The 13839-nt window shown below is 40.6% G+C and overlaps 1 long non-coding RNA gene across 1 annotated transcript in view; it reads right to left on the bottom strand.

The window, feature by feature from the left end:
- Positions 1-10613, bottom strand: part of LOC141146154 (uncharacterized) — a 41368-nt gene extending 30755 nt beyond the window's left edge. The window contains exon 1 of the long non-coding RNA XR_012244739.1: positions 10393-10613. This is a non-coding gene — a long non-coding RNA (uncharacterized lncRNA). The remainder of the gene's footprint in view (positions 1-10392) is intronic.
- Between the last annotated feature and the right edge of the window lie 3226 nt (positions 10614-13839).

Here is a 13839-nt window from a genome sequence, read left to right as displayed (position 1 = left end):
AAGGCCGCTTACCAGATGCACGGGACCCCTATTATGGGGGTCTTCAGGGCTCAGATATGCCGGATCTTGTAGGCAGGAACAGCTGGTTTTGATTTCACACAGAGACTTCAATCCGCCTTAGACCCTTCTCGAGCACTGTGGTCACAGTGTAGTAAACTGTACCTCTGCGGGATCACTCGTGATATGTGGGGAGAAATTACAAGAACAGGAGGTACCCCATAGTGTAGTAAATTGAAACTTCTTTTATTAAAAAACGATGGGTAGCCAACATCCAAAGGTATAGCAGAAAATACAAAAAGAAACTAACAGCCCAGCCACGGCGAAGCTAGCCAGCTGATGTGTGGTGACGCCAGGTCCCGTAGCTCCGCCCAACGCTGCGTTTCTCCGTAAGAGGCATCAACTGGGAGAGGAGACTGGGGCCAGACGTCACACACCACACTATATAAGCATCTCCGCAGGAAGGTGACAGCATAATTTATCAATCAGTTCACAGTGTGACCAAATACTAGATCGGGAGCTGTTGTTTATTGTGCCCAGACCAAAATATACTTCATAGAAACTCTATGTAAGACAATTTTATTAGATAGTATTAAAAATACAAATTATATTAAAAATCGACTTATATATTTAAAAAAAAAAAAAAACACATATGAAAAAACATGTAAGTATATAAAATGATATTATAATTGATAAATTATTCCAATCTTGTTTCCGGGTTTTTTTAGGTTGCAGCACTTTTTGTCACCACTATTTCTAACTGCTCTCATTTTTTACCACAGTGCTGTAGGTGGTTAGGGCTAGCGCAGATTGTCCATGTTACATTATGGCTTTTAGTGCCATGCCTTTAAATCTATGCTTTGCAATGTATTAGACAAGAAAGAACCTTGAACTTTACTGAATAGGGAAATGTACTACCCTCTTCATACACAGCACACATATACAGTCCTTGTTCTCACAAAACACTTTAATTAATTGAGCCACAAATTAAAGATCTATATACATACATAAGGAACGGGCTCCACTGCTGCCATTATACATGTACCACAAGCACTGTTTATCTTCTTAAATGTGAGTTTTTTTACTTCAAATAAATATCCAATATTTTTTATGGAATCAGGCTATGTAGCATTTTGTTCTCCTCTCCAACTATATATACGAATGCATGGGAGAATTTATCCATCTTGCTTCATGAATACCTACCTTGGAGATCACTACCCTTGAGAGCCGTTTGAGGACTCGTGGGATTACCTGATTTATCTGTCAAGGGTTGCAAGATCTGAAGCCTCCATCTTTGGTGTACGCCACCACAACAAGCCTGTTTGACTCATAGGGCGTATGGGTTCAAACATTCTGGTAAGCCTTCATCTAATTGGTGGGGGGTTATCTACTTGTAAAACCCTCTTCACAAGTTATTTTTACTTTTGATGTCAAATGGACGTTATGAACACTTGGCTTCTATTCCTTTAAATTTTTTGGACTCAATACGCATTGGGCTTCTATAACTTATGGATTGCATGTTTATTTGCTTTTAATTATTGATGCATTATCACTGTGAACTTATCTAATCAAGGTTCCACACATTCTTTATTATCGAGTGTGAAACTCACAACATGGTCTTAGTTCATTTTTGAGATGTGTTTTTAGCGCTGCACTTCTATTTTCATGTTAATATCTTTGCAGTTGTCTATTTGCTGTGCTAGCTGCTGTTTATCATTCAAACAGTGCGGTATTATAATTTCACTTTTCCATACACATACATAAACCTCAGTACAAAAGATCATTTTTTAAAACAAAATTGTTTCAGTTCATATGCTTTTTGCCTAAATAATAGATGATTTTCATCTAACTAGGTTACTACATATCAATCAGCAATTGTTGAGACAATAATACTTTGGTTAGAATAATATAACATAAACAAAGCGGATAGAGTACAGTGGTCAGTACATAGTGCCCCTTACATTGAAGCTGCCTTGTCAATGTGAAAGTAAAAAAAAAAAAATTCCATCATTAGTTACAGTATGAGTAATAGTGGAAAGAAAAAAAAATAAGTCTCATCATTGGTTTTAGTGTAAAACCCCATCATCCTTGTGTGTAAAAATAAATTTGATTATTAGTGTCAATGGGAGTAAAATAAGTCCCATTATTGCTAATAGCAAAGTTAACCTCATTGTTGATGTCAGTGGTGGCAGTAATAAACCCTTTCAAATCATTGCGGTAGTTTTCCTGCACCACTGCTCTGCCCTTGTAGGATATGAACTGGTATGCAGCATCCAAAGTGCTGCACAATTCCTGTGCTATTTACCGTAAGACAGAGAGCATTCTAGCACTTCACACCCACTAAGACTCAGCATAATATTTTATAAGGGGTAACTGGTTTATCATAGTTATTTTTTTGCATGTCCACCTCACTAGAGTTTAATAAAATCTATTTTGTATTATATTTCAATTCTTATTTAACTTTATTTAAAACTTTTATTCTTATGTTCTTTCCCTTTAATGTCTCCTAATTTTATTAAGTTATCCTTTCTCATTTTTTGTCTGCTCTGGTTCCATTTTTCTTTTATTTTTCCTTTTCTTCTCTTAAAGTGGAGTTCCACCCACTTTTACAACTCTTCAGCATCTCTCACTAAACTGTGCACTGTAAACAAATTGGATATTTTTTTATTTTTTTTCTCAGCACCTACTGTATATCTGCTGTATTCATTTTTCACTTCCTCCTCCCTGGCCGCGGCCCATCGCATCATTTCCTGTTTGCAATGCCTTCTGGGAAGGGGCGGCAACTTCCTCTGAAACTGCCATTGCTATGGAAACCTGACCTGAAACCTATTACACTGCTTGTGCTGCACTGAGCATGTGCGAGATCTGCAAGGATGACATCCAGGAAGAAATATAGTCTGGCTTCAGATGCCCAGACTTAAGATGGCCACGGCCTGCTGTAAGTTTATAAAATAACAAACTACTGCTATAAACTAACAAAACAGACCTTCGTTTACAGACTAACTTTACTAGAATACATTAAGCTTGTGTATTATAGGGGTATTTTTATTTAAAAAGTATAATTTTGGCCGGAACACCACTTTAATATTTCCTCCCAACCAAAATCTTACATGTTTTGTAATTTTGTTCAGCTTCATCAGGGATTACATGTGCTCTAAAGGTTAAAGGCCCACATGGCTCACTTTGCATTAAATAATGACGCCATTACATACATTATACACGTTGACATCAGGTGACATATCACATAGCCCTGCCCTCTTCCTATCTCATTTTCATGTTTCTAAGTGGTCCAAACCATGGGGTATTTGTTCTTCCCATTTTCCCCAATCTTCTTATCCTATACATGTCATTGATTTTCAATTATTATTTTATCTAGGGGGCTTTAGTTATCTTTAGTTTACCATTTGCATTTTATATGCCAGTGGTCCTATCTTCTTGAAGCTCAACTCCAGGAGTTAGACAAAATCTACCCTTGCAGGAGAGCCACCCCCACCCACACATATTTAAATTATCCACTTATATTTCACTGATGAAAAAACATACCCATATAATTGTTATTCAACAACTTTACAAAATATTTCAAACGTTTTCTTAAAGCGTTCCCACAAGTTCACAAAAGTTTGGTGCACAACGCAACCCCATTGTTCAATTTTTCTGCTTGTAAACCATTTAATTTGAGAACAAATTGTTGCTTTCTCTTCTATAATTGCTAAATATGTATTTCCTGAAATAGGAAAATCATTTAAGTCACAAAAATCTTTTGTGTTTTTAACCACTTCCCACCGCCATATGCAGAATGACGGCTGGGAAGTGTCTCTGTTATCCTGACTGGGCATCACATGACGTCCAGCAAGATAACATGCCAGCGCATGCCCGTGGGGCCCATGGGATAAACAATCTGACACCCCGCATCTCCGATCGTGATAAGAAGCCTCTGTCAGAGGCTTCTTACCACGTGATCAGCTGTGACCAATCACAGCTGATCATTGCGTGTACCAGGAAGTGCTGGTAAACGGCATTTCTCGGTTCGCGCTGACAGGGAGAGCCAATCGGCGGCTCTCCCTGTCAGAGGGGGGATCTGTCCTGATAATCAGCACATTGATTATCAGCACAGCCCCCTCAGATGTGCCACAACACCTTTTAAAATGTGCCCATAAGCTGTCAGTCAGTGCCCCATAAAAACACAGCTCACAGTGCCCATCAAAGTGCCAATCAGTGCCCATATCAGTGCTAATCAGTGCCCACCACAGTGCCAGTCAGTGCCCAGCAGTAAAACCTGTCAGTACATCAACATCAGTGCTGCCCATCAGTGCCATCTGTCAGTGCCACCTGTCAGTACCAATCAGTACTGCCTATCTGCCAATCAGTGCCACCTGTCAGTGCCCATCACAGCACCTATCAGTGCTCATCACAGCCACCTGTCAGTGCCGTCAGTGCCATCAGTCAGTGCCCATCAGTGCTGCATATCAGTGCCACCTATTGGTGCCCATCAGTGCTGCACGTCAGTGCCGCCTATCAGTGCCCATCAATTCTACATATCAGTGCATCCTCATCAGTGCCACCTCATCAATGCCCATCAGTGCCGCCTCATCAGTGTCCATCAGTGAAGGAGAAAATAAAATTTTATAACCGAAATGAAGAAAAGCTTTTTTTTTTTTTTTTAATTTTGTTCTTTTTTAGTTTGTTTAGCAAAAAATAAAATAGAAAGCTCTATTTGTGGGAACAAAATGATAAAAATTTTTGTTTAAGTACAGTGTAGCATGACCGCGCAATTGTCATTCAAAGCGCGACAGTGCTGAAAGCTGAAAATTGTCCTGGGCAGGAAGGGGCGAAAGTGCCTGGTATTGAAGTGGTTAACATTTATTTGAGAGCCGCCAATTTATGCACCACTTTAAATATACACACACACTTTACATATACACACACCTCCACAGTCACCATTTCTCAATCCCATATAGCACCTTTGGGATGTGGTGGAACGGGAGATTTGCATCATGAATGTGCAGCCGACAAATCTGCAGCAACTGCGTGATGTTATCATGTCAATATGGATCAAAATCTCTGAGGAATGTTTTTAACACCTTGTTGACATGAAGAATTAAGACAATTCTGAAGGCATATGGGGGTCCAACCAGGTACTAGCAAGGTGTACCTAATAAAGTTGCTGGTGAATGTATATTGTACATTCACATCAGTCCCTGCCCTCAAGGAGCTTACAATCTAAGGTCCCTAACTTACATTCATACATACTAGGGACAATTTAGACAGGATTAAATTAGGCGACCAGCTTGTCTTTGGAGTGTTGGAGGAAACCCACACAGGCACAGGGAGAACATGCAAACTCCAGGCAGACAGTGCCATGGTTGGGATTCGAACTGACGACCCTAGTGCTGCTAGGCAGAAGTGCTAACCCCTTAGCCACTGTGCTGCCCATGTGTTTTTATAGATGGTCCCAAAATTGCATACACATCTGTTTATATTTTCAGTTAAATTCTAACTTCCTGACACTATTGACCCACTTGGGAGTGTCCCTTTATTTTGTGCTGATTGGGTAAGGCACAAAAAGTGGCAATTACTGGCTTCTGGTTTAACTAAAACAGTAGTCTGCAAACTGCGACCCGGGGCCAAATGTGGCCCTTTGCCTCTATCAGGCACTTGGGACACTATTCCCCCCACTGATAAAAGGCACTATTACTTTTACACCAACAATGTGGCATAATTCCTATCACTGATACCAACAATAGGGTACTATTCCAACTACTCATCCTAACAATGGTGCACCATTCTTTCCACTGACACCAAAAATGAGACACTATTCTTCCCATTGACACCAACTACAGGGCCCTATGCTTCCCACTGACACCAGCAATGGGGCACTAGTCCTTCCAGAGAAACTAATGATGGGACACTATTTCTTCCCTTAATACCAACAATGGGGCAATATTCCTCTAATACTAATGAAGGGGCATTTTTTACTCCCATTGACGCCAGGGCACTTTCTGTTTCTACTAGTCACAGTCTGCCCCCTCAGAGTTTGAAGGACAGTAAACAGGCCCTTTGTTCCAAAAGTTTGGAGACCCCAGAACTAGAAACATATCTTTTTAATGTCAATTTGCACTTGAATCCTTCAATAAAACACCCTTTAGTTCCAATAGATATTTAGCTATAGGATTCATCCTCTGTATTTTATAATTTGTCATATTCTGTAGTACTGTAAGGCACATAGTCAGTTATTTATCCTTATCCATTATAACTGTTTTCACAGTGCACAGTGTCCTGGATTAAGAAGGACAGTCTGTGGGACATGTGGACACAGAGAGGTTGATTTACAAAAGGCAAATATACTGTGCACTGCAAGTGCACTTCAATTGCAGTTGCTTGAGAACTGAGGGGAAGCTCTGAAATTAGGGGAAGCTCTATCATCCAATCATGTTCAAGCAAAATTGCTGTTTTTTTTTTATTGTCCTTGTATGTGATTGAGTATTCTTTGCAAAGTGAATCTTTACCTCATTTACTAAGCTCTGTGCACAGTATACTTGAAATGCATAGTATATTTGCATTTAGTAAATCAACCCCTATGTCTCACCGCTGCTTCCCTGCACCATTCTGAATATTGGGCAAGGCACTTCTACAAGGGGGTTAGCTTGGAAGGACGCGATCACATGGCTGAGATCACTGAGTACATTGCAATCTTTATGCCAAAGTAATAATGTTGTAAGGACCATTCTTTTCAACAAAGCTCTTCCCAAAGAATTATATGTGCATTTAAGATATTATATGCATGTTTTCAAAAAAGGAAGAGAGCGAGAAGTGGGACTTTATATGAAGCACACAGCAGCAAATAAAGAAGTAATATGACTGAGAAGTTGGACTTCGATTGAAGTGGCAAAAAAAATTCAGAATCAAGCTGCTCGCCTGGTCTCTGGATGCGCCAGAACAGACCACATCTCTCCCGTGCTGGAAAAACTGCACTGGCTCCCTATCGCCAAGCGAGTACTATTCAAGGTAATGTGCTATATGTATAGGGCACACTGGAAACTGGGCCCAATTTATTTGTCTGAATGGGCCCCTCACCATGTACCGTCAAGACCACTCCGATCAGCCAACCTACTTCTCACAGAACCGACAATCAGCAGACTAAAATTTACTGGTAACAGACGCGTGGTTACAAAGGGCAATGAGCTGTGGAACTCCCTTTCAGCATCTCTAAAGTCCTTACCCTTCCTCCTGAGTTTCAGGAAGGGTTTAAAAACTTTATCCAGGCTTACGGATAATCTGATGAAGAATAGAATTCATACAAAAACATGGATTTTGTATGCTCATCTACCTCTTTCATATTGGGCATCCTAGGCTCCTTTTTTAACATTCTTTTGGAAATCTCACTTGATTTTAGGGTCTTTGTGCGCCTAGACGCGTTCCTAACAGAGTGCATTCGGCACAATACAAATCCTTTATCAAATCAAATCAAAATGTATTTATATTGTATGATCTCTTTTTTGGGCATAAATCCTCTAGAACAATAAACTGTTGTATCACATTCAACATAAATTACATTCAACAGTCCAATAAAAAATCATATATAGTACAAACACAAGTGGCAGTTGATATATATATATATATATATATATATATATATATATATATATATATATCATAAATACCGTAGTAAAATGTTATAAACATGGATTATATCATAAAGAATCATGTTGACCCATGATTGGAATGATTGTAAAAGTTGATGTCTCGACGCGTTTCACGGCCTTATACCTGCTCATGAGGAGAAAAAACCATGGGATGTGTCTAGGAATAGAAAGCATACATGTCTAGATAATCTCAAAAAATTAAAATATATATTAAAGAAATATAAAAAAAAGAGAAAAAAACTATTTTTGAAATAATAAATAAATAAAACGAAAAAAAAATTTGAAAAGTAAAAGTAAATATACATAGAAAAAATTCTACAAGGTTATAAAAATAGAATAGTATATTCTGGAGTTGATAACCCCCTTGTTACATCCAACTTACATCTGCGCCCGTGTTGCCAACCATCAGTATTTTTACTGGCATCCAGTAAAAAATTGGAACTTTTCTCCTGCCAGTAAATGCCAGTGACAGGAAAAGGTTGCAAGTAAAAAATATGGCTGTGACGCTTGGTCTGGCCAAGAGCATTTGAGTGCCTTCTACAGTGTGTTCAGGCAGCGCTGACGGGGAGCGGGTCTGGTGGAAGCAGTGCCTGAGCATTTAATGTGATGTCATGGTGCAAGTGAGCAAGGCAAGCTGGCAGCAGGACTGTTAGTGCTGTTTGGACTGGAGTGGACTGAAGGGACCATCTGGTGTGGAGAGACTGTCACTGTGACTCAGAAGGGGACAGGTTGTGTCGGTGAGGTGTCCCTGAGCTACTTACTTACTAGTAAATCTATTGTATTTACTAATATAAATAAATTAAGACTTTTTTTGTCTTAAGAGCTACCTTAAATCACATTGCTAATTGCATATTGTAGTGTTTGTAGCCTAAATACTAAAATGTGCGCCTAAAACTGTAATTTCTGTAAATTTTGGGTGTCGTGTCAGTAAATTTCAATCTGGTAGGTTGGCAACACTGATCTGCGCACTGATGGTGCGGTATTGAAGATAGCAAACCCATCAAAGAGCATCACCTCAGGGAACTGTGGTGGCGCTCCAGAGCGATAACAACCAGTACAGACAATGTCCAAGGTGGGTAAGTGTAGGTGAGATGACCCTAGTGTAGGGTGAAGGTGATGACCCCGAAGGGACCTACAATGCCTTGCAAAAGTATTCACCCCCTTTGGAATTTTTCGTGTTTTGTTACATCACAGCCTGGAATTAACATGGATTGTTTGAGGATTTGCATCATTTCATTTACAGAACATCTTTAAACATTTTTTTTTATTGAGAAGCAAACAACAAATAGTAAAATAACAGAAAAAGTCAATGTGCATAACTATTCACCCCCTAAAGTCAATACTTTGTAGAGCCACCTTTTGCGGCTCCAAGTCGCTTTGGATAAGTCTCTATGAGCTTGCCACATCTTACCACTGGGATTGTTGCCCATTCCCTCCTTGCAATACCGCTCCAGCTCCTTAAAGTTGGATGGTTTGCACTTGTGAACAGCAATCTTTAAGTCTGACCACAGATTTTCGATTGGATTGAGGTCTGGGATTTGACTAGGCCATCCCAACACATTTACATGTTTCCCGTTAAACCAAACAAGTGTTGCTTTAGCAGTGTGTTTGGGGTCATTGTCCTGCTGGAAGGTGAACCTCCGTCCTAGCCTCAAATTGCACACAGAGTGGTACAGGTTTTGCTCAAGAATATCCCTGTATTTAGCACCATCCATCTTTCCCTCAACTCTGACCAGTTTCCCAGTCCCGACTGCTGAAAAACATCCCCACACCATGTTTCTCTGTGGGGATGGTGTTCTTTGGGTGATGTGATGTTTTGGGTTTGTGCCAGACATAGCGTTTTCTTTGATGGCCAAAAAGTTAAATTTTAGTCTCATCAGACCAGAGCATCTTCCTCCATACATTTTGGGAGTCTCCCACATGCCTTTTTGCAAACTCAAAACGTGCCATTTTGTTTTTTGCTGAATGTAATGGCCTTCTTCTGGCCACTCTGCCATAAAGCCCAACTCTATGGAGCGTATGGCTTATTGTCGTCCTATGTACAGATACTGTGGTCTCTGCTGTGGAACTCTTATAACCTAACCCTGACTTGCACTTCTCAACAACATTGTCCCTTACTTGTTTGGAGAGTTCCTTGGTCTTCATGGCAGTGTTTGGTTAGTGGTACCTCTTGCTTAGGTGTTGCAGCCTCTTGGGCCCTTTCAAAAAGGTGTGTGTATATGTAATGACAGATCATGTGACACAGATTGCACACAGGTGGACATCATTTCACTAATTATGTGACTTCTGAAGGTAATTGGTTGCACCAGAGCTTTTTATGGGCTTCATAACAAAGGGGGTGAATACATACGCACGTGCCAATTATCATTTTTTTATTTCTGAAAAATAGTTTTATGTATATATTTTTCTAATTTTACTTCACCAACTTAGACTATTGTGTTCTGATCCATCACATATAATTCAGTTTAAAACAAACATTGAACTAAAGGCTTCAATGTAACAAAATAGATAAAAAGCCAAGGGAGGTGAATACTTTTGCAAGGCACTCTATGTGAGGAAAATTAAATGTTTATGGGATGTATTCGGAATGACGGTTTAAATGAAGTGCAATGGTGAATATATACAGAGGTAGGGGTTATAAAGGGATACATAGAAAAAAGAAGTAGAAATCAAATGAAAAACAGAAACAAAAATCAAAAACAAACACAAAAAAGAAACGCTTAGAAAGTGAATAATAAAGAAGGGTTTGTACCTAGTGTTGACAGGTGGAAGCCGTGATCCATTGGAGTGCATGTTGTCCAAGGTGGGGAGAGAGAAGTAGTGTGCGTGTGAACCGACTAAAGAAGATACCCATAAAAGGTGCACCGCCACAGCCCAGCCCCCAACGTCACGCAGGCGTGCACAGCAATGAAGAGAGGAATGCTTTCACCTGGACGGCTCAGCCGTCTGGCAATTAGCACCAGCCCAACTCCCCAGTGTGCTAGCAGATGTATATCACTCAGCATTACAGCACCACGAGGACACATGTTATTTACCTGTAAAAGTCTTCCATGTGTAGACATCCAAAAGACCTGTTACTACTGCTGGGTGCCACCATCTTCAATGCGTTGTCAGCAGACTCAAAGTTGTCACTCCAGTGATACTCTAGTCTATTGTATTGCTCATTGCTTCTTCCTGAAGAGGATAGGGTCAGCACAGATAGTTATTAGACCAGTGGTTCTCAACCTTCTAGTGCCGTGACCCCTTGATAAAATTTCCCAAGTTGTGGGGACCCCTAACAGTAAAATTATTTTCATAGCGTGGGTTATCACCACCCAAGGCAAGACAAGTAATTTGCACCCCTAACCCACGGACATTTAACGCTCCCTGAGTCCCTTCCATTCGTACAGTATTAAAACCCCTTGTGGTACATTTTAGGATGTACCACTCTCTCTTTGTTCTCTTTTATTTCCCTTTTATCCCTCTCTATCCTAATTTCTTGTTTTTCCCCATCCCTCTCTCTAGCCGTCTTTCTTGTTCTTTCTCTAATTCTTTCTCCCCCTTTTTCATTTGTTCCTCCCCCTCTTTTCCTCTCTCTTCCATATATTCTCTATTTTTATCCCTTGTCTTACTTCTTGGTGGGGGGGTGGGGGGAATGGGATGAGCGGCAATGCTGGTGGGGGGTGGGATCAGTGACAGTGCTGGGGGGAGTTCTGATCAGCCAACTTAGGTGCTCTTGATCAAGGTCATCTGCTGATCTGATAACTATAGTGGGGACTTTTAATGGCAACTCTAATCACAGGTAGTGTTACTCACTGTGTTCAGCTATGTAGTGTCTCGCAGCAGTGACACCTATGCCGAAATCAAGAGATAGGGTCTCCTCCAGCCCCTCCCACTTCACATTCCTCACCAGTCAGCTGACCTCTAGTCTCTGCCCCCCACCCATGCTGTGAACTGAATGGGCAGCTGCGAAGAGGCTGAGTGGGCGGCTGCAGGCTCCAGGTACAGCCCTGCTGGAGCGCCCGCGAACAGCCTGAAAGAGCGGTGCAGGCTTCAGGAACAGCCAAGGATTCGTTGACCCCTGGCAAATCATCGTTCGCTCTCGGAGGGGGTCCCGACCCCCAGGTTGAGAACCACTGAATTAGACACTACCAGAAGAGGAGAGCGTTATGATGTGCAAGGAGTGAGGGGCTGTGCTACGCAATTGACTAGTTCATTTTGTACACAAGTTCAAGGGCAAATGTGAATGAAAAAAATATTTATAGAAAGGAAATATGTGGAAACTAAGCATTTAAAATATTTTTTGTGTGCTTTAAATTGGAATTTATTAAGTTGGTGTCAGGGTCTTTTTAGCACTCTGTCTGCCTCCTTATCTCTCTCTCCCTCCCTCTCTCTCTTTCTTTCTCTCCCTGTCTCTTTTACCCTCTGTGCCTTCTTCTCCCTCTCTCTCTTTCCCTATATCCCTACTTCCCTTCCCTCTTTCTATTCCCCTCTCTCCTCACACTCATCCACCCAATCTTTCCTTCTCCTTCCCTCCCTCAGTCTCTTACTCTCTCTAACCCTCTGTCCCACTTTTTCACTCACCCCCATCCCTTCTATTCCAGTATCTTCTTCCCTCTCTTTCCCTTATTCTTCTACTCTCTCCCTTCCCCTCTGTCCCCTCTTCTCCCTCTTTTACTTTTTCCTCTATTCTCTTCCTTCCTCCCCCCAATCTGTCCTAACTGCTGTACTGTATACATTGTGTTGTATGTTATTCACTCCTTACCCCTGCACACTCTTTGCCATGTTGTACATTACACAATCCTGATCAAAGTGTTCATTGTCTCAACAGTTGGCTTCAATTAAGTCCTTTTTTTTTAAGAAAGGCTCATGCTTCAGGAAGATGTATAACGAGATTTGCCAGCACAGTACAGACAGAATTAATTATGGCAAACCCAAGGCCCCAGCCCCCTCATAAACAAAGAGAACTAAGTAGGATTTTTCAGTGCTGGAGTTGTTAGAAAACAGCTTCTAAAACGGTAAGCAGAAATTGTAATATTTTTTTAAGTTATGCTATATGAATGAAAATTTGTAACAAATATAATGTAGGCGTTGCCCAATGTGGCTGCAAAAATGGAAATACGCCCTAATTAAAGTGGTTGTAAACCTCAGTCATGGAATATGAGCAAAGCACATATATCTGTAGTATTTATTTATCTTTCTCCAAAGTGTCTTTTCTCTTTAGTGCTTCATTCCTCTGTTATCAGCACATGTCACTTCTGAGAAGTTTTCCTGACACGCAAGATAAATTTGTGTCAGGAGGGGGGGGGAGTTCAGCAGATAGCTTGACTATTCACAGCACAGTTCTTCTGTTGTGTGGAGGGGGTGTCACTGTAGATAAACAAGTAAAACCTATGTAGGGAGATTTGTGTCATCTCTGTGTATCATCTGAGGCTGTTCACTTCACTGGGTATATGTGAGGGTTTACATCCACTTTAAGGGCAAGGAAAGAGAAACTTTCATGAATCTGTCAGGAGAGGAGCAATGGGGAATATTATAGCGTGCCACTTACATAAAAGCTCTACTGGGTTGGTGATATCACATTCAAGGTGGTGGCGCCAGTATTAGTATTTTTGGATATCTACAAAAGAAAGGCCTTTACAGAAAAATAATATAATTCAAATATGTTACATGCACATATGCTCTCATTGGAAGATTTTTGCTTAAACAAATGGTCTGACGACAGAGTTTCTTCAAACTTTTGTAAGCGGCCGCACGCAAATATGTGGTTTCTCTGCGGGTCAGTCTTGGCGCAGAGTGGCCGCATATTTGCGTGCAATATTGCAAAAACAGCTGTACTGAGAGCGCGCCTCCTGCACGCTCCCAACACAGTTATCGGCGGCTAACCAAGGCAGTCACATGATTATAAATCCTGGCATCCTAAATCCTTTAAAGGGCCGGGAGGCACCAGTTCTAAGGGGTTAATTATAAACTTATTTTGTTTGGTCCCTTTTGGTCTGTTAAATATACCACAAAGTATTTTTGTTATACATATGATGTGAGTTAAAGCAAACTTACATAGAAGGGAAAAAACCCTAACCAGTTATGATTGTAAGATAAGTTCACTTAAAAAAAAAAAAAATTATATATAATATTTATTTGCAGTTAAAAAAATGTGCATTTACTATTTTCTTTAGGAGCCTGGAAAGCATTGCACTAGCGATCAGCAGATAGCTGATGC

This window comes from Aquarana catesbeiana, linkage group LG01, assembly GCF_042186555.1.
Source record: "Aquarana catesbeiana isolate 2022-GZ linkage group LG01, ASM4218655v1, whole genome shotgun sequence".
NCBI classification, from domain to species: Eukaryota; Metazoa; Chordata; class Amphibia; order Anura; family Ranidae; genus Aquarana; species Aquarana catesbeiana.
Note: the sequence above shows the minus strand (reverse complement) of the source record. Positions and strands in the feature narration are given on the sequence as shown.